Source organism: Bubalus bubalis, chromosome X (assembly GCF_019923935.1).
Source record: "Bubalus bubalis isolate 160015118507 breed Murrah chromosome X, NDDB_SH_1, whole genome shotgun sequence".
NCBI lineage: Eukaryota > Metazoa > Chordata > Mammalia > Artiodactyla > Bovidae > Bubalus > Bubalus bubalis.
The window spans coordinates 14,210,982-14,232,647 of record NC_059181.1 but is presented as its reverse complement, the minus strand read 5'-3'; the positions used below and the strand labels follow the sequence as shown (position 1 = coordinate 14,232,647).

Here is a 21,666-nt window from a genome sequence, read left to right as displayed (position 1 = left end):
GTGAGACATCTCTCAGAAAGAAACAACTCAATATGCAAATCTTTAAGCCTTTGTAAAGGCAGGAAGTGTATTTGAGGCAACAGTGGCTTGAGGAAGCTGAACACTTGAAAATGCGTTTTTCACATAGGTTTTGTGCACTTACCACAGTGTTTAGGATGAACATGGTCACTTCAGTTTTTTTTCCACTAGAGGTTATCTGCAAAGACCACAGGAAGTGTCTGAGCAAACTTAAAGGCTATTTCTCAAAAGTTATTAGAATAAATATAGTAATTTAGTTACCTGGTTTCTAACAACTCAAGGCCTGACCCCTCCCACCCTCAACACCATTCTCCACACAGTTGTGTGAATTGGCCAACAAATAGTAATAATGCTGGCTAACAAATTAGAAATGGCTTTTAAAAATGTCTGCTCTTTTGTCGTGCTCAAACGAAATGAGCATTCTTTGAGAATGAGCTCAAAGAAATGTACAGCTTGAATTAGTAGATGGACAGAGGAGAAGGTGAATAGGTGGATAAGCAAGTATAGCAAAAGTTGATGGTGGAATCTTGGTGGTGGGAACATGAGAGTATTCTCTATAAAATCCTTTTCTTGTATTATGTTTGAAATTTTTAATAAGAAATGTTATGAAAAAAATCTACCTCTCATTTTGAGAACATCTAGAATTCTAAAATGTGCCTATTGGGCTCAAGACTGGGAGCATCCATGTTCTGTTGCCTGACTTAGTGATTTCAGCTCTGATGGCCAATCAAATATTGCAGATTTATCAAATGGGGCTGATAGTGCAGGAGATGAGGGTTCACTCACAGTAATCCCCTAGATGCTCAAGTGTTTCATGTTCATTTAAATTTCAGAAATTTTTTCCAGGTCTTAGACTCTTGGCAAAAGTTGTGTGCGTGCTTTTTAAAATAAATTTATTTATTTTTAATTGAAGGATAATTGCTTTTCAATATTATGTTGGTTTCTGTCATACATCAACATGTATCAGTCATAGGTATACATATGTCCCCCTCCTTTTTTTTAAACCAAGTCTCTCTCTCCTTTTTTTCCCCCAAACAAACAACTTTTTACTGAAGTACAGTTGATTTTACCGTGTAGTGTTAGTTTCAGGAGTAGAGCAAATTGATTCAGTTATACATATAACTGAGTCAATATATATAATGTGTGTGTATATTCTTTTTTTTATTTTGTTCCCATTATAGGTTATTAAAAGATACTGATATAGTTTCTTGGGCTATACAGTAGGTCTTTGTCAATTTTATATACAGTAGTGTGCATCTGTTAATCTCAAACTCCTAATTTATCCCTCCCCCGCCATTCCCCCTTGGCAAGTTTTTACTGGAATGCAGCAGCATGTTTTAGGCTCTGGCTGTTTAAGAATAAAGACCTGCATTCATCAGAAAGCTTCCTGTCCCTCACACACTTCTGCCACTGCTGCCCCTCCTCTGTGAGCTTCTCTGTGCAAACTCCATCGGGGTCCTTCTTAACGGGCTTTTCCGGAGTCTCTGTAGCCAGTAGATTAGAATTGCCTGGAGGACAAGACCAGTCTTGGGCCATAAGCAAACGCTGCCTTTGTCTGTGGGTGAATGAGAGCTGTGTACACAGGCCCTGGCCTTCCCTTCCAACGACAGAGCTAATCTGCCTGGTCCTGAGAAGGACACGTCTGCTCAGAGCAGAGGGTCCCCACACCCAAGCACCATGCTGCCTTCGTCCTCCTTGCTGTTTTTGATGACCTGCGCTGGCATGTCACCTGGGCCTCCCATCATTCAAAATCACCCCAGGGACAAAAAAGGCCGGCAGCACCCAGAACCCCTGGGTTGGAGCTTCAGGGGCTGCTGGATACTTTCACCTTCACTCGCTTTCTGTCATTTGATTTTTAGGACAGGCTAGCAGGTCATCGGGGGGCACTGGTTCCCAACTGGGGCCGATTTTGCCCTGAAGGGGACAGTTGGCAATGTCTGGAGGCTTTTGGGGGTGCCACATCTGGGATGGGGGGCACCTAGTGCGTAGAGGCTGGGCTTCCCTAGTGACTCAGACGGTAAAGAATCTGCCTGCAACATGGGAGACCTGGGTTCGATCCCTGGGTTGGGAAGATCCCCTGGAGGAGGGCGTGACAACCTACTCCAGCTTTCTTGCCTAGAGAATCCCCATGGACAGAGGAGCCTGGCGAGCTGTAGGGTTGCAAAGAGTCGGACACGGTGTGTAGACGCCAGGGATGCTGTTGAACACCCTACAGTGCACAGGACAGCACCCTGTCCAGATGTCAGTAGGGCTGTAATGGAGACACCCTTGTCTCTAGTAACCTGCGTCCAGCTGGGGCATCTTCATCAAACCAATTTCTTCTCTGTTACTTCTCTGTACATGCCATGCCCCTGCCCCAGGCGAGACAAACACACAGCTGTGGGTCCCAAAGTGCGTCTGAGTCACTGTTGATGTTGCAGGTGGGATTGTCTCCACCAAGTGATGGAGCCTACGTTCAATGAGAGCATTTTGTGCTCAACCCTTCCTTGCTGAGCCAGCTGCTTCTCCTGGGAGACAGAGATTCTAAACACAAAATCTCAACTCCTTCGACACATCACAAGTTTAATGAAGGGTGTGCACACCAAGTTTTAAAGACAACAAGTTGCCTCAGATCCCCAGTAGATCTGAGTTGTCTTTGTAGAGAACAAAGGATCTCCCATGGTTAAAAAACCCCTTTGTTTAACAAACTCAGGCCTAAAACCTTCATCTTCCTTGCTGTCAAGAAATGGAATTGAGGCGTCATAGAAACCTAATCGTTAGCCAGGCACATTGATCCCTCTTCCTGGGACTCCCACCTCCCCCACCTCACCCCACAGGAATTCCCAAAAATGCCTTTTAAGGCAAAATCTAAATCACTTTTGCATTATCAGAGCTATCTCTTTATTATTATGGACAATTGAAGTCACTGTGCTAATGGCAACTTCTGAATAATGAGAGGTTAATTAATACAGTGTTAAATGTCACAGTTAAAACAGAAGGTATAGTGCTTGCAGCTGTATTGCTGGACTGAACACAATTCCTGGTGTAAGGTTTATGCTTAATAAGCTTTGGCTGGATGAAACAATGAAGTAACTGAGTGAATCAGAATAAGACACAAAGATTCAAGTGATGTATAGAATGGAAAAGTTAGAGAGCTTTTGTTTGACATTGATGTCTTCTCTAGTGGTTGCTGAAAGAGGTGATAGCGGGCTTTCATTTTAATTATTAAAGCATGAATAAAGCATATCAATATTTACTTTCTTGGAGGACCTTAGCACCCTTGGTAGGAATATCAATTGGTGAAGCCCTTATGAAAACTGTATAAAGACTCCTCAAAAAATTAAACATAGACCTTACATATGATCCAGCAATCCCACCTCTGGCTGTATTGGCAGAGGAAATGACATCAGGCTTTGGGAGAAATATCTGTACCCCCATGTTTATTGAAACACTATTCACAAAAGCTGAGAAATTGAAATAATCTAAATATCCATCGATGGATGAATGGATAAAGAAAATGTGACATATATATAAAATACATGAGTGTCGTTCAGCCTTAAGAAAGAAGGAAATCATGCCATTTGTGACAACATAGATGAAACTTGAGGACCTAATGTTAAGTGAGATAAGCCAGACACAGAAAGATAAATACTGTGTGATCTCACTTATAAATGGGATCTAAAAAGGGTGAACTTACAGAAGCAGAGAAGAGAATGGTGGCTGCCAGGGGTTGAGAGTTAGGAGAAAGGAGAGGATGTTGGTCAAAGGGTACAGTTTCATTTATGTAGGATGAATAAGTGTTGAGGGTGTAATGTACAGGATGGTGACCATAGTTAATAATACTGAATTGTATACTTAAAATTTGCTGAGCTGATCTCAATTGTCTTCAACACAAATAACAAAGACAGAAACAAAACCACACAATGGTAACTAAATGAGGTGATGGAAATATTAATTAGCTTGATGTGGCAATCATCTCATAATGTATTCAGTTCAGTTCAGTTGCTCAGTCGTGTCCGACTCTTTGTGACCCCATGGACTGCAGCACACCAGGCCTCCCTGTCCATCACCAACTCCCGGAGTTCACCCAGACTCACGTCCATCGACTCAATGATGCCATCCAGCCATCTCATCCTCTGTCGTCCCCTTCTCCTCCTGCCTTCAATCTTACCCAGCATCAGGGTCTTTTCAAATGAGTCAGCTCTTCCCATCAGGTGGCCAAAGTATTGGAGTTTCAGCTTCAGCATATGTATATCAAAACATCATATTGTACTCCTTAATATATACAATTTTAACTTGTCAGTTATAAAGCTGGGAAAAAGAAATAACTTACAGCATCATCAGAATGCTGATTTACTTCTATCAATAAATTAACATATAAAAATGATTTTCTTATCCTTATATTAGTTTCTGAGTTTCACCAAATATTATATGATATGAATGAATATAATCTCAATACTCATATTAACATTTCTTTTCCTGTTGGCAGACATTCATTACATTTTTCTTTAAAAGAAGAATAAACAGTTTAAAACAGGAAATATCTAACAAGATTAGGTTTTATTTTTAAAAATAACTTTTGTGCTTTTATCAACATCTGACAAACATTTTTAGGAGCGATTTTTTCCATTAGGCACAGAGCTGAGGGCCCACAAATGACTTCATTTTCTTCTAAAAATCAGAAGGGAAAAAAAAGCCTGGACTGTAGTTGCCATAAAATATAATTTTAAATATTTTTTTTGGTGAGGAAGGGGCTCATGAAGGGACAAGTGCCTACAGTCCTTGAAAGCTGTCTAGTGGTCTGGGATGTCACCTCCTTACATTCTAATACTCTCCTCTTTTCAAGGAAATAGTTGTTTTTCTCACTAGCTTCTGATTTCAGTTTTTCAGAGAGTTTCATTTGATTGTCTGAATGACTGTCTGGGTCCTTCAGTGGAGGGCGTCTCACAGCTGAGGACATTTATATCCATACAATGACAGGGGACTGACTCAGGGAGTAGGGGAGGGGAGATGCAATATATGAAGTGGAAATATACCAGCTGGCAGGTCAAAGGTGAGGGGTCAAGGATGACTTGGTGACTCTCAGCTTGGGGGTGGGAGTAGATGAAGGTGCAGTTATCTAAGAGATCTCAAGGCAATACCATGAGAGCGGACATGGTTAATAGATGTATCAGGGAGAATGAGTCAGAAAATGGCTAAGGCTGACCCTGGCAGAGATGAAGGAGAAGGAAGTAGCACTACAGACCATGACGCAGCAGCTGGAGGTGGGTGGACAAGCTGGATGGCTGGGTCCAGAGTTCTAGAGAGGACATAGTTCTAAGAGTTGTGTCGACGTCAGTCAATTCAAAGCCCTCAGGGAGGGTTGAGGCTTGGATGGCCACTCCCAGATTTGACCATCCAGAGGTCACCAGAGTTCTTTGCTTGGTAGTTTCTGAAGGGCTGTGTAGGGAGTAGTCAGACTGTAGTGGGTTGAAGATATGGAGACAGAGATGGAAAGAGAGTTCCTCCCTCCAGGGCCAGGACAGTTTAGAAAAAGAAGTTAGTGCCACAGAGAAAGAGAGCATACTGGTGTTTTAACTCTGTTTCTCAGAAGTATGCTTTAACAGAAAGAATCTATGTTTGTAAATAAAGTTTTATTGGAACACAGCTCTGCCCAAGGAGATCCAACCAGTCCATCCTAAAGAAAATCAGTCCTGAATATTCATTGGAAGGACTGATGCTGACGCTGAAGCTCCAATACTTTGGCCACCTGATGCAAAGAACTAACTCATTTGAAAAGACCCTGATGCTGGGAAAGATTGAGGGCAGGAGGAGAAGGGGACGACAGAAGATGAGATGGTTGGATGGCATCACCGACTTAATGGACATGAGTTTGAGTAAACTCCAGGAGTCGGTGATGGACAGGGAAGCCTGGCATGCTGTGGTCCACGGGGTCACAAAGAGTTGGACACGACTGAGCGACTGAACTGAACTGACTCTGCCCATTTGTTTATGTATTGTCTGTGGCTGCTTTTGTGATATAGGACAGAGTGGAATACTTGTGACAGAAGCTGTCTGGCCAGCAAAACTGAAAATGTTTACCATCAGGCCCTTTACAGGACGTTTGTCAATCCCCTTTCTAGGTCAGCTTCCTCAATGTAAGAAACAGACATTCCATTATATTTCTATACCTATTTTCTGTCTTGTTCCGACAAAGCAGAAATGCCTCCTGGAATGACTGATTGCCTACTACAGCTCTCATCACCCACTGAATTTCCATTCTCATCAGGGTGGGTTTTCCTCCCCTTTCTAGCAACAGATGGAAACTCAACCCAAAGGCATGTCTGGCCTCTGTCCGGGCCTCATTTCAAGAATGTTTCTTGGGCACAATAATGAACAGAAGTGATTTAGCTTTAGCGCTGTTTCTGAAAACATGGCGATTTAAGTGAACAGGAAATATTTTTGTTTTTACCTCCCTCCTTTAGTGTGAATCAGAGCTGGTAGCTCACATCAGGTTGCCAGTTCACAAGAAAGGGGGAGGTTGCCAGAAAATCAAAATCACACAGTTTCCTGTTTTTGAAGATGATTTCAACAATGTCACTGAGGGTTTCAAAGACAGTGATGGCTGTTTGCCAGAGCCAGACCAGCTCCAAGGGCCTTTGTTTGCATGATTGTTTGATGCTGAGGGGTCAATGCATCCACGCCATTGTGTTCCTCTCTCTGCTCCCCACCTCCGCTCTTTTTCTCTTATGCTATTAGGTTTCCTGCAGAAAATTAAATCTCCCAATTTCCTCTTTGTTGATCCAAGCAACCAATTATAGAGCAATTAGAACCGATTTGTGACTCTAAGGGTTTCTTTGAGCTTGCAATTGGCTATACACAAAGGTGGTGGAACAATAGTTTTGAAAAAGGAAAGCTATTTGTACTGATTTTTTTCAATCAATATTTACGTATCTTGGCCTCACAATTCCTCCTAGTCATCCCATTTGAATAGGAAAAGGTGCCTCTTCCTAGAGCTGTAATCTCCTTCTCCCACCATCCTCTCCCCGCTCATCCCCACACATTCCCCATGCTATTTTAAAATTATGGCACTGGACTCATATGGGCCCTGTAATGCAGGTGCCAAGGCCAAAGCCATGCTCCCAGACTACCTAGCATGTCATTGCCACGTTCACTCACACTTCAGCTTTGTCATGGTTGAAAATTCTTCCAAGTAATGCCCAAGAGGGACAGTCCCCCCCACCACCCCCCCAGGGTGAAACTGCTGTACCAACTCAGAGGGACATGGTACATTTTGATAACATCTCTTGGCACAGAATGTAGGTAGGGCAGCCATGGAAGGATTGGAAGACTCACTGACAGGAGGGGGCTGCCAAGATGACTTTATGTGAAATCAGACTGCTAAAGAAACTTTGAAATTGTCCCAATGTCCTGAACTTTGGTTCAGATCCATGGGACCATGATGGACTTGAATGGTTTGCCCTCTGGCCACCACTATTGAAAATCAGACTCTTGAAGAGGGTCAGAGTTTCTGGAGTCTCTTTGTGAAGTAGGGACTTTGGGCCTGGATCCAGTGCCTTGAAGGTTTCCCTTGGGAACCATTTTGGATATGGTGACCACATGGTTTGAATTTAAATGCAGGAGGCATGAACAAATATCCATAGACATGGACAAATAGCCATAGAGTATTTGAAGCACCACTGCCTCAAACCATGATGACTTTTCCTAGGTGACATGGCATTTTGTAATTTCTCATTCTTTAGTCTCCTATGAGAGGAATGTCTTCTTGGGCCTAGTCTAGGTTTATGATCTGTCTAGGTTTATGATCAAGATCCATGCACTTCAGAAACAAGACCCAGGATCTGTGATGTCACACAGATGGCCTTAGGGGGAGAACAGAGCACTGTAGGCATCTTGATTTAAGGTAAAGGCATGCAGCCCCCATACTGCAATGAAGGGGTTGTGTTATCTGAAGTCATTGTGCTAAAATGGAGTGATTGCCACAGTTATGTGATCATACTCCTCATTCCTTGCTAAGTAGCCATCAACTACAGTTGGCCTCCACTAACATTCTAGTTAAGATTTTTCTGTATTTACCTAAGGCCATCCCAGAAATGTTTTTTTTTTTTTTTACAGTGCTTTATTCATAGACATTTGCTGTCCTCTTTATGATTTAAAATACTTAATTATTAATCATTTAGACTTAATCAGTGTTTGCTATTGAACTCTGAATCACCAGTGTTTTCTGTTCAAATTTCAAGTGAGTCAGAATTCATCCACACGCTTGAACTTTGAATCTATATGAGTGCGTGAACACAAAAGGACCTGGGACACAGAGAGAATCTTTGGCCATTAGCATTCACCATAGCAATTACTGGGATAATTAAAATTTTTTTTATATTAGAGTAGAGTTGATTTATAATGTTGTGTTAGTTTCAGGTGTACAGCAAAGTGATTCAGTTATACATATACATATATCCACCCTTTTCAGATTCATTTCCCATATAGATTATTACAGACTATTGAGTAGAGTTCCCGGCACTATACAGTAGATCCTTGTTGGTTATCTATTTTATATATAATAGTGTGTCTCTATTAATCCCAAATTCCTAATTCCTCTTCCCACCTTTTCCCTTTGGTATGGGATAATCTTAAAACATCATAAAAACCAGGAGTTTTTAGCTTAGTCCCATAAAATCAGAATTACAATGTACTTCAAATCAGTATTGCTCTAAATAAGCATAATCCATTCAGCACTCTAGTTATGAGTAATAACTACTCATTTGAAAGAATTTCCTGACGAGTCCACAGCCTCAAATCAGTGTTTTCTATTTAGTACAATCATGGCATTTGGGATCTTTTTTTAAATTTATTTCTAAAAATAATATGGATTTAGAATGAAGAAATGACAGTTCACCCTCTCTTAGTCCCATTCCTTAGAGGGATATTAACAACACCTTAGATAAGTGTTCAGGTTTTTTTTTTTTTTTACTCTCAGTTCAGTTCAGTTCAGTCACTCAGTTGTGTCTGACTCTTTGAGACCCCATGAATCGCAGCATGCCAGGCCTCCCTGTCCATCACCAACTCCCGGAGTTCACTCAAACTCATGTCCATTGAGTTGGTGATGCCATCCAGCCATCTCATCCTCTGTCATCCCATTCTACTCCTGACCCCAATCCCTCCCAGCATCTGTTATGTATAAATGACATCAGTGGATTGAAATCAGCTGGTTTTCTCTTTGACAGCCTTGTGAATGGAAACATACCAACCGACATTTCTTTGTTTTCAAATAAATAGGATCACACTGCAAATCTGCACTTTTATTTAATCTAATGACAAGCCTTGGGGGTTCTCATGTTATAATTACACGTGTATTTGCTTTATTTCATGGTTGTACAGTATTTCATCATATGGAGGTAGCATTTTTTCATTAGTTCCCTCCCGGTGGCTATTTACATTGATTCTAGCTGTTTTGTCCTTTGCTAATATAAACATGGTATTTTGATGTCATTGTTTAGTTGTGCAAATTCCTAGAGATTAAAAAAAACTGGATTAACTGGGGTATATTTTAAAATCTAGTGATCTGTTGCATGTTTTGTGTTGGCATGAAAGCCAATGCTAATATATAGGAAGATAAGGCACTTTTGTGAGCAGAGGTGTCACTGGAATAGTTTAGAATACAGCCTCTGCCCTTGTGTGTGACATTCTATATTTCTAGCACTTGGCGGCAAACCGAGTGCTATGATTCTACCTGACTTTATCCCCATTTTAAATTATGGGAAGCTCTTCACAGACACACTGAACTTTGATTGTGAAGATGGGGCTTGATGATTTCAGGAATGTAGAGAAAAGATAAATGCTAAAGATCGCTATTTGGAAACCTATCATGAATGTGCTTATTTGGCATGTTAGAATAATGTCTTGTGACTAGTATTACAAATACTCATGCAAGCCTTTGCCCTGAATTATTTATTCCTCAGGATTCAAGCCATTCTAAATGTCCATTGGATGGTCTTCCTGCAATGACACAGGCCATCAGAAGTGTCATCTATAAAATATCACATCCAACTCTGGATTGATGTTGTTCAGTCGCTAAGTTGTGTCTGACTTTTTGTGACCCCATGGACTGCAGCATGCCAGGCTTCCCTGTCTTTCACTCTCTCTCAGAGTTTGCTCAAACTCAATGTCCATTGAATCGGTGATGGCATCTAATCATCTCATCCTCTGCCACCCTCTTCTCCTTTTGCCTTCAATCTTTCCCAGCATCAGGGTCTTTCCCAATGAGTCAGTTCTTCGAATCAGGTGGCCAAAGTACTGGAGCTTCAGCTTCAGGATCCATCCTTCCAATGAACGTTCAGGGTTGATTTCCTTTAGGATTGACTGGTTTGTTCTCCTTGCTGGATAACTCAAGAAAAAAGGAATTGATTAGAAGGACATGGGTCTTTCATTATAATCACCAGAAAATGAGAGATCAGGTACAGAAAATAAACAACCACTAACAGTGAGCCTGATGGCCAAGACCAAGGGCAAGCTGTATTCACGTTAGGGCCTTACTGCTGACACCTAGTACACCTAGACCTCCCGGCACCTTTAGGCTCCTGACTTCACTGCTACCCTCAAGAATAATCTAATGCCTGCCTCCCTGAAGACCTAACTGGGACTTTCTGATTGGCTGAGCCTAGGTCATGTGCTCAAGTGCCAGTCCCAGAAGACTTGGGAGAGGGAGTTATCTGACACCCTTTGCCTTTCCCCTTGAGAAATCTACTAAGAGCCACACAATGGAGAACTGTTGATAAAAAGAGAGTTCAATGATCCATAGCCGGAAAAATAAGAAATGAGGACTAGTTACCACTGTGAGTTCTCTACTTCTGTTTCTGGAATAGAATTATAAGGATTTATGATTCTCTTTACTGGTGCCTCCTTAAAAGCAGCGGGTCAGCTCCTTATAACGTTTACTCTCCATCCCTTGGCATATGTTATTACTTTTAATGATTCCCAGCAATAGTGATAATGCTTCATCATCACCTAGTGCTTGTGGTTTTCTGGATGTAGGTTCCATGGAGGGAGACATTTAATTAACTAGCCTCTATGTAGTAGGAATAATACCTCCCTGTGTTTACTTTGTGTGACATACTTTTTTTTTTTAATCCTCTCCCTATCTAAACACTAACCACCATTCCCACTTCCTTCCTCAGCAACATTCAAGAGCTCCATTTTAGTCATTGCAATGAAGACTAGGCTTTTGTCTCTAGATTTCAGGACCCTTCTTGATCCCACCTTTTCCTGCCTATCAAACCACTGCTCACCAGCGCAAATCATTCATCCAGCCAGAGGGGTTCCTCCTGCCCAACCTGGGGTCCTTATGCATACATTGCCCATTGCCCCGAATGGAAATAAGGCCCTGCATTTTGAGTGGGGAAAAAAAAATATCTGTATTATTTTTCACGTTTAGTACTCTGGAAATGTGCAAGTAGCAAATTATTTCCAATATCTCATATTTTCACTTGTCTTCTATGCTCATTTGTTTTGTGAGAAAAGCTGAAATGGAATGTAAATATTTTAGTGAATTCTGTAAGAACTTACATGCAACCAGCTGTATGTTTTTTTGGAAAGTAGAAAAGCTCCCTGGGTCTCTTCTGAAAGGGTAAATGTTGGACCAGATGATTTCTGATTTCTTCTACAAGTGTACGCTTCCTTGAATTTTAAAAATTATGTGAACAGAAGTGGGGGCTGACAGAGAAGGGGACTCAGAGCACCATCACAGAGTAGTATTCCTTCTTTTATTGACTTTATCTGAAAATGAGAATCGTAATTGATATTGTTGGAGTAGCTTGGAGGTAAATGAGTTCATTCAGGCCCCGTAAGTTAATTGTTAGAAGGATTTATTTTTAATTGAAGGATAATTACACTATTGTGTTGGTTTCTGCCATATATAAACATGGATCAGTCATAGGTATGTATATGTCCCCTCCCTCCTGAGCCTCCCTCCCACCTCTCACGCCATCTAGGCTCATCCCTCTAGGCTCGGACTAAGTCTTGAACGATTGCACTGAGCTCCTTAACCAGCCTTGCTGGCATCCGTCTACCATGATTGTTCGTTCCTTGGTCATCTGGACCAGCTTTAGCCAAATTGAAGGCTGGAAGTCCATGACTTGTGGAAGCCTTCTGTCCTCCTGGTGGCCAGCAGGCTCCTCACATAGGCCATGTTCATCAGTGTTGCTGCGTCTCCATCCTGCTGCCTTCCGGCCTGATGCTTAGAAATGGGTTTCCCTTAGTAAAGCCTCCTGGGCATGGCCATGCTCAGTGAGAAAGAGGAAGGGAAGGCTGAGCTTGGGTGAAGATACCAAGAGAGATCCAGTTAATAAAGCATAATTACCATTAGGCCTGAGATTTTCTTTTTAGCCTGAGAAACATAACTGGAGCTTCGCTTGAGACTGGGCAGAGCAGTTTCCAGAACCTTTACTTTGAGGCTAAGAACTGGGGTGACCCAGACAGAACAGGAGCAACCCAGGAGTCTTTTGGGGATGACAGTGTGGGGGCGGGTGGTAGAAATGAGGTTGGGCAGATGGGTGGTAGAATATCAAAGGGATTCTTTTTATATTTCCCACTCTGGTATTGCCTGGAGAATGCCATGGACAGAGGAGCCTGGCAGGCTACAGACCATGGGGTCACAAAGAGTCAGACATGACTGAGTGACTCACACACACACACTCTTTTCATATTTCAGGGAAATAATCAGTGCTGTCTAGAGAAACTGGGAATCCATAATTCTCACCAACACAGGAAAAGAATGCAGCCACAGCTGATTTAGTAGAGTCCAGGGCTACTTCCAATTTTGATGACGGTAGAAGGTGGGGCTAAGAGATGCAATTCTACCCTTTTGAAGGCATGCTAACCTTAGTAAGGCAGGCCACTGAACCCTGCTATACCTCCTCCTCCTCATCTTTAAATCCAGGACAATAACAGTGCTCATCTCTTAGAACTGTTGTGAGGATTACATGAGTTAGTCCACTAAAGGGTTTAGAACTATGCCTGGTGCAGAGTAGCAATAAGTGATGGTGACTTTTAGCTTGAACTAGCCTTTTCTGGCCAGACAGCGCAAATGTCATCTAGGCCGACAGTCTGAGAGTCTGGGAGAAAAAGCCTCCTTCATTCAAATGTAGTGATCATTAAGGGCCATTTCTTTGGGTTAACAAATTTCTTGCTTTTCCCATTTTGGAGAGGGTTAGCGCGTGGTGTGGAGGGATGTTTATTAAATTCCCTTTGCCTGACAGCTGTCCAATTGAGTGGTTCTCAGGGGATGGGAACTTGGCTGAGGTGAAGGTAGGAGGAATAAGGGGACATCTGTGATGGAGGCTCTGCTCCTGAGGTGGAAGCTGGGTGGGTCCTAGAGGGACTGAGATTTATAAGATGGAGGTCAGAGATGCTGAGAGATGGGTAAGGGGTCCCCAAAGGGACATATACTGTTTCAGAATGATTTTTGAGCTAAGAACCTGCTGACTCAAAGTAACTGTGTTAAACTTCATGTGTCCCATATCAAAGGGATCAAACTCTCCATTCAGGTTTATCTTTTTGTGCTGTTTATGTATTAAAGACTCGCAAAAACTCTGTCCCTTTGAGATACTCATGTGTGTGTGTTTTAAACGCCGTCTCCCAGATGGCATGCAGACCCTTTTTGGTGTCATTTCAAATCTGGGAGTGAATCTAGTAGCTATCTTTGTTGCCAGAATTTTCTTGTTACATGAGATTACAAGACATTCAAATACGCCGTATTTATGTGCTTTTTATTCTGCCTTTGACGTTTTTCTTTTCAGCAAGGAAATTATCCTGGCTTTTGTACAAATACCTCTCCAGGTCAGAACAAGGGCTTCTTGTCCCCTTCCAAGGGCTGACCCATGCACTGTCTGATTTTGTTGCTTGCTCTGTGTACTCTGTTAACAGTTTTACCACGTTAACCTCCATTCCTACAGGTGTCCTCAGCCCTCTCCCATCAGAAACCCCCTGGAATGTGAATTTAAGTTGCCGTTTCCTGACTGTACCCCAGATCTTCCGAATCTGAATTTCTGAGTAGGGTTCAGGAAACTGTATTTTTACCAAATACCCTAAGGGATTCTAGCACACATTGATGTTTGGGAACCGTGGGTCTGCCCACCTCCCTGCTAGCAAATTCCTCAGCATCCTTATTTTCAGTCTTCTTATCCAGCCAGGAAGCTCCCTTCCTAAGTATGTATCCTGCATTGGTGTCAAGTTTGCTTTCCTAGGAAGGAAGGTAGGCTCTTGACATGAGCTTTGGGTGAGGCGGGGAGAAAGCAGTTGTTAGCTAAAGTTCAGAGTTTGTATCTTGTAAACAAGACGAGTCATCCAAGGAAAAGTTGAAAAGGTCTGCTAGCCTGAGCTGATAGAGACAGTCTTGTGACTGTCTTCTGACTGCATGAAACCATGCTCTTGAGTCAGAAAAGATGGACAGAATGACACCAATGATTTACTGATAGAGACGTGGTGAGGCTGGTCACTTTGTTTATCTACCTGTGGACTCTCTCTGACCCCAAGATTCCACTCATTATAGTAAAATAGCCTGTATATCCTCTAAGCTGACTGGATCTTGGCTGTGACTCAGGCCTCGTTGCTATTGTTTTATGCTTAATTCCAAGAAGATGGATTGTCAGACTGCTCAGGCCCTTGCACATGGCGGACTGCTGATTAAAAGCAATTTCTGAGAACAAGGGGAATAAGCAGACACAGGCACTTTGGCAAGAGGTGAAATTGACAGACCTTAGAATTCAAGAAATTTGGTAAAGGGAACACATGTATACCTGTGGCAGATTCATTTTGATATTTGGCAAAACTAATACAGTTATGTAAAGTTTAAAAATAAAATAAAATTAAAAAAAAAAAAGAAATTTGGTAAAGTGAAGCTCATCATTCCACAATTCTTATATATATTAGGTGGGAATCCAATGATACTTGCAGAAACTGAGTACTTCTAACTTGAAGACTTTATCTTGAGAATCTTCTACTACTTAAAAAAAGAGTAGGCCATTGGTGATCAAGTGCAATGTTGACTACTTCAATTCAGTTCAGTTCAGTCGCTCAGTCGTGTCCAACTCTTTGCGACCCCATGAATCGCAGCACGCCAGGCCTCCCTGTCCATCACCAACTCCTGGAGTTCACTCAGACTCACATCCATCAAGTCAGTGATGCCATCCAGCCATCTCATCCTCTGTCGTCCCCTTCTCCTCCTGCCCCCAATCCCTCCCAGCATCAGAGTCTTTTCCAATGAGTCAACTCTTCACATGAGGTGGCCAAAGTACTAGAGTTTCAGCTTTAGCATCATTCCTTCCAAAGAAATCCCAGGGCTGATCTCCTTCAGAATGGACTGGTTGGATCTCCTTGCAGTCCAAGGGACTCTCAAGAGTCTTCTCCAACACCACAGTTCAAAAGCATCAATTCTTTGGCGCTCAGCCTTCTTCACAGTCCAACTCTCACATCCATACATGACCACAGGAAAAACCATAGCCTTGACTACATGGACCTTTGTTGGCAAAGTAATGTCTCTGCTTTTCAATATGCTATCTAGGTTGGTCATAACTTTCCTTCTAAGGAGTAAGCATCTTTTAATTTCATGGCTGCAATCACCATCTGTAGTGATTTTGGAGCCCCGAAAAATAAAGTCTGCCACTGTTTCCACTGTTTCCCCATCTATTTCCCATGAAGTGATGGGACCAGATGCCATGATCTTCATTTTCTGAATGTTGAGCTTTAAGCCAACTTTTTCACTCTCCACTTTCACTTTCATCAAGAGGCTTTTGAGTTCCTCTTCACTTTCTGCCATAAGGGTGGTGTCATCTGCATATCTGAGGTTATTGATATTTCTCCCGGCAATCTTGATTCCAGCTTGTGTTTCTTCCAGTCCAGCATTTCTCATGATGTACTCTGCATAGAAGTTAAATAAGCAGGGTGACAATATACAGCCTTGATGTACTCCTTTTCCTATTTGGAACCAGTCTGTTGTTTCATGTCCAGTTCTAACTGTTGCTTCCTGACCTGCATACAGATTTCTCAAGAGGCAGGTCAGGTGGTCTGGTATTCCCATCTCTTCCAGAATTTTCCACAGTTTATTGTGATCCACACAGTCAAAGGCTTTTGCATAGTCAATAAAGCAGAAATAGTTGACTACTTAGTGATGGAGAAATAGAAATTTTAAAAAGGTCAAGGGCCTTGCACAGGTCATGGAATTGAGTCAGTAATGATCTAGTGCCTGAGACTAGGTCCCATCAGGTCTCTCCAAATTTATAGATTTTGTTTCATTAAAAAAAAAATGGAAGCCTAAAATCCTGTACTGAGTCTCTCTTCCATTTGATTGTCCTAAATTTCTTTTAGCCTTGGCTGTGTACCAAAACATTACATTAGCAAAATGCTTCCTGCGAGTGTACAGACATTTAAGCTGGAAAGTCAATACTCAAGTGACTAGAATCAGTGTTCTCTATACAAGTATAAGTGATAGCTTGGGTGTTTTTCTGCATCCAGGGCAAAAGTAAAATCAAGTTCTTGTGTCCTTCTGTGAATATTAGCTAAGTTGAGACATTTCCAATAGTGCCATTGTAAGATACAGGATGTAAAATCCAAATTCTAAAATTGAATAGTCTTATGCCTGATTGTCTAATCTTTATATTTTAAGTTATGTTAAGAGAAAAAAACTTAGTGTTTGTGGTTATCCGAGGAAATGAACTAAATAAGGAAGGCAATAACATCGTGTTAGACGGAGTAGTGCCTCTCTGTGATTTTTGTCACATAAAAATACAAGGGGGGAAATAGACAAAGGAAGAAACACGTGGAGTCACCATGGCAACATACAAAACTGCCCAGGTCCCAGTGGCTCCATTGATAAGCTGGGAATATTATTGCTCACCTAACACAGTTCCCCTAAGCTTAATGATGATGACACATGGCCCTCAAACTCAAAACATGGTTTCCGAGAGGATGGATAACAGGTGAATGGAGGACTGGGGTTTTAGATCAGGAAGAATCTTCGGTTATGCAGTGCTATACTCATCCGATAGGTGAAGGACCGAGGTCAGAGAGGTCAGGTGTCTCCACTGCCTCTTTTCATGTACTTTCTGTGGTGCATCGTAACAGTCAGGTTGTGTTCCTCTCAGTTCTGGAAGTTCCTGCAAGGCAAGAGGTGTATATGAACCATCTTGATGTCCCTCTGTTCTGAGCAGAGTGTTGAGAACACACCAGATGTTTGCTGTTTATTAAACAAGTTGCTAAGGCAAGTCAGTGAAGGAGTGTCTCCAGTAACCAGACTCCCAAGCAGCCCTTCTTTTATGAAATCTCAGCTTTGTAAACATTCTTGAAAAATATGTCAGTTCAGAACGTTCCAGACTCAATGATGGGTTTGTCTCAGCAGCATCTCGCTGGAGCAAGATGTTTAAAATCTTTTCATGAAGGTCCTGGCCAAGTCAACACACACATGATCTGTTTCACTGGGCTCTTTCTGCCTGCTGTGGGTCCCTTGAGGATGCTGATCCTGAATTTGTCATCTCTATGTCACTAGAGGCTAGCACAGCACCCAGAGCCCAAGAGTGCTTCTGTGAGTGTAGGTTAATGTTTTCTTGCTAAATCACTTCTGTCGTGTCCAACTCTTTGCAACCCCATGAACTGGAGCCTGGCAGTCTCCTCTGTCCATGAAATTCTCCAGGCAAGAATGCTAGAATGGGTTGCCATGCCCTCCTTCAGGGGATCTTCCCAACCCAGGGATCGAACCCATGTCTCTTATGTCTCCTGCATTGGCAGGTGGGTTCTTTACTACTAGTGCCACCTGAGAAGCCCTAATGTTTTCTAATGCTTTCTGAACACTAACCAGGCATCAGGCACCTTTCAGAAGTGCTTTCCCTGATTAATGCTTTAATCCTTGCAGTGGCATTATTACTGTTATTTCAACTGTATAGATGGAGGAAATGGGCACAGAGAAGTTCAGAATCTAATCCAAGGTCACAGAGCTTAGTCATTAGAGGAGCAAGGATTGAAGCCAAAGAATCTGGCTCCAGGGCGGACCATAGCTACAATTCCCCAAGTTTTGGTCTCAGCCCCACTTCGTACTCTTAGAATTATCAAGGACCTCAAAGAAACTTCCTTTATGTGGGCCAAATCTCTCCAAATTGACCGCAGTAAAAATTCAACCCAAGAAAATTTAAAATATTAATGTATGTCAATATAACAATAAGCTCCTTGCCTGTTAAATGTGATCTGTTTTTATTTGGGGAAAAACCCAGCTCTATGTTCCTAAACACAGAAACGTGTCACGAGAAGAGTGGCCAGGTTGTACATTAGATCTGTTTCGTAAATGACATCTCAGCAGACACCTGGATTTGCTCATCATCCACTCTGCGTTCAGTCTGTCCATGTTCACCTCTGGGAAACTCCACTGTCCACTTGAAAGAGAAGGAGAGAGAAAAAGGCATGGTATCTTGGCTGTTCGCAATCCCTAGGGCTCCCCCTTGGTAGAGTTGGGAGTGTAGGTCACCCCTTTCCTGTGTGAGCCCAGGGCTGGGATGAATGTCACACAGATGAACCTCTGCGGTCCAGGGGGCCTTCCCACCACAGAGGCGACCAGTGACACATCCTCCTCTAGCCTGGAGCCGCCCGTGGTGGGGGAATCCGGTCTCATAAAACCAATCCAGGGGCTTTCCTGCCTCTGCAAAGGGCTCACTGTGCCCCCTTTGCAATATGTTCTTTCCCTTCAGGCCGCTTCCCGGGCACCTGGGCTGGACTAAGCGCCCCACTTTCTGGGCTCATAGCTCCCCAGATAGAGCTCCATGATGGCCGCAACCCCCCCACCCCCACATGACGTCACATCTCTCTACCCTCGACCAAGCACTTACTCTCCAAGAGCAGGGATCTAGAATTTCCTCCTCTTCCCATTTCCAGCACTGAGGGCAGAACTGCAGAGCAGAGTGCTCTGTGGAACATGGAGATGGAGGAGAAAAACTTGACCTGAAGATCAATGGAAAGTTCCTGGAGGCGGGGGACTGGACCAGGACTGGAGGCAAGTCCTGTCATTTGAAATAGTCGGAGCCTGGCCTGGGCATCTCCTAGAGAAAGAGCGAGGTGATAGATGTGGTCAGAGGGCCCGTGGAAAGGGGGCTGGTGGAAGACAAAGCCGGGAAGGTGAGAGAGGGCACTACGTCACCTGTGTATAGAAATCACCTGGGTGAACGGAGCTCATCTGATGCTGCGTTCCAGAATGTTCGGTAGTACTGAGGCAGGCTGACGGCAAGAATGAGTACGCAGGCATTTTAGAGAAGATGAAAGTGCTTCTCCCGAGCAGCAGCCAGCAGACATCACATTCGAGAGCCTCCTGGCCCCAGAGTGGCTGTCAGATTGGTTGTATCAGAGAAGGTCTTATATAAAAGATGCTCACGGCCACTGGCAGGGTCAGTCTATTTATTCTCAAAGGTGCAGGCTGTACTCCTCAGACAAACACAAGAGAAGCTACATGACTAGGAATCAGTAGTTAAGACAGGCATTTATTTTTAGTTGACAGCAAGAAATATTCTTTTTCCTCTTGTGCTTCAGCTGCTATTGTGGCTAGATTTTATTACTCTGGAGAGAGGCAAAGCCAAGAATTTCTTGTAGACATTGTTTCCCAGCAAGGGTCATGTTTTCAAATGCATGAAAACATCTTCCCCTTGATCTATTAATTCCAGACATTCACTGTGGCATCACTTAATAAATTATTATTACGAACTTAAACTCATCAGAAAAACTACTACTGATACTATTATTATTAACACAGTGCTCGTTGGAGAATTTAAAAGTACAGAAAAACAAAAAGAAGAAGAAATAATATCCCCTTCCTTATAATTCCAAGCACTAAGATGCTGATCCCTCTCTGGTGGGCTCCTGAGTTATCGGCCCTGAGTTCCTTCTCTCCATGGATGCACACGCTCTTCATCTCTAAAGAGTTGGGGGTCTCTCCCCCTGGAACCTGGGCTGATGTCCTGAATTGCTTTGACCACCAGAAGGGACTTGCAACTCGAGATTCCCCCTTCAATGCGTCTTGAGGCCCAATTCCCCTGCCGTGACTCCCCCTCGCAACTCGAATGGAGACTGGATTTCCCTGGGGCAAGAGGTGCTGCTGTGCCCAGAGTTGAAGAGGCCTATCAACTGTCATTTTCCCTCTGGAAACCAGCTGCCGTGAAAAGTCTGACTATGTAGAGACTCCATGCTGTGAGGAAGCCCAAGCTAATGATATGGAGAAGCCACCCGGAGGAGAGCCAAGGTGTCTGACAGGTGAGGAAAGCCTTCTTGGACATTCCAGCCTAGCCCAGCCAGCAGTTCAGTGCAGTTGAATTTGTGACCTCAGCCAATGTCTTATAGAGCAGAAAACCACCCAGCTAAGACCAATCTACCCACAGAATCATGAGAAATAATAAATAATCATTGTTTTATGACACTAAATTTTGCAGTTTTTTATTAGGCAGCAAGCTATAACTGAAACACCCCATTGTATCTTAGAATATTTTCTTAGTATCTTTCTTCAAAGCGGTTCTAGAAGAGTCATACCCATGCAATAAATACAATGGGTTTGTTTTTTTTTTAGCACTTTTCACTTCACATTGTAGAACATGAAGTTTATCATTTTATCCAAGTGCTGTGACAGTGTTGAAGAATTACACACTATTCGACTGTAGGGAGGGGGAGGTATTATCATCTGGGCCAATCAGACTCCCACCCAGGAAGGTAGAATGGGGACCAAGTGATTCTTGTCAGTGTTTGTGACTGGGATGGCCACATTTGGGCACTGTACAAGCAGAAAGAGAAAATTAGCTATAGGGACAAAGAAGGAAGGAACAGGAACAGAGAGAGGAAAGGAAAAGGACAGAGGGAATCTCCCCGGATTCTGCTGCTATTCTAGTTTTAACTTTTGTGTGCATCCCTCTGTGTTCCAGGAAATACTTGAACATTTGTTTCTAATAAATTCTTCACTTACTCTTAAACCACTTTGAGAGACTTTGGTTCCCTTCTACCAAATGGCTTTTGAATAAGGCTAGTGGTTTTGGAAGAAGAGCAGAAAGGTTTTAGAAGAAGAGCAAAAAGGAATATCATCTGGAAGAGGCAGGAAGGGAGGTTTTGGGGGTAATGTGTGGAAACCAAGCATTGGCAATGCATAGCTATTCTATAAATAGATTAATCTTCTCTCTGCTGAAGGCTGAGTTAGCATTCTTCCAATCAATGTTATTTGGGCACAAATGGACTCCCCCTAAAATAATCTCTACCAATTTCCACTTCAGCCCCTCCATTCCTGAACCCATATCCTCTCCCTCCATTAAACATCTTTAAAATTCAGAAGGTAGTGTTATTGACCCAATGACTTATGTTGCATGACCATCCATCCAGTGTTTTTAGCTGTGCTCCATTATTGATGGCTCACTCCCCTTTGGAGGATCATGTTTCTCCTCCACTCACTGTGTATTTAATATACATGAGCACATCCCCAAAGTTCTTGAAATTATGAGGTATCTTTCCTATGTGTACAAACAGGCTCTCCCCATGTTGTTCTGCCAGTCTGGGGCTTCTCCTGAAGGAAGATGATTCCATGAGCAAATCCATCCTGCTGTGAATAAATAGCAGCCCAGGCCCTTGGGGAAGTTCTGAAGTAGATTCAGGTAGGGAACTGGGCTTTTT

At 42.8% G+C, this 21,666-nt stretch overlaps 1 long non-coding RNA gene across 1 annotated transcript; it reads right to left on the bottom strand.

Annotated features, from left to right (window-relative positions):
• Positions 1–18,219: 18,219 nt before the first annotated feature.
• Positions 18,220–19,399, bottom strand: LOC112582338. Its single transcript, XR_003106878.2, has 3 exons — positions 19,186–19,399; positions 18,861–19,070; positions 18,220–18,410 (listed from the first exon to the last, which is right to left on the bottom strand). It is a non-coding gene; the product is annotated as an uncharacterized LOC112582338 (long non-coding RNA).
• Positions 19,400–21,666: the final 2,267 nt, after the last annotated feature.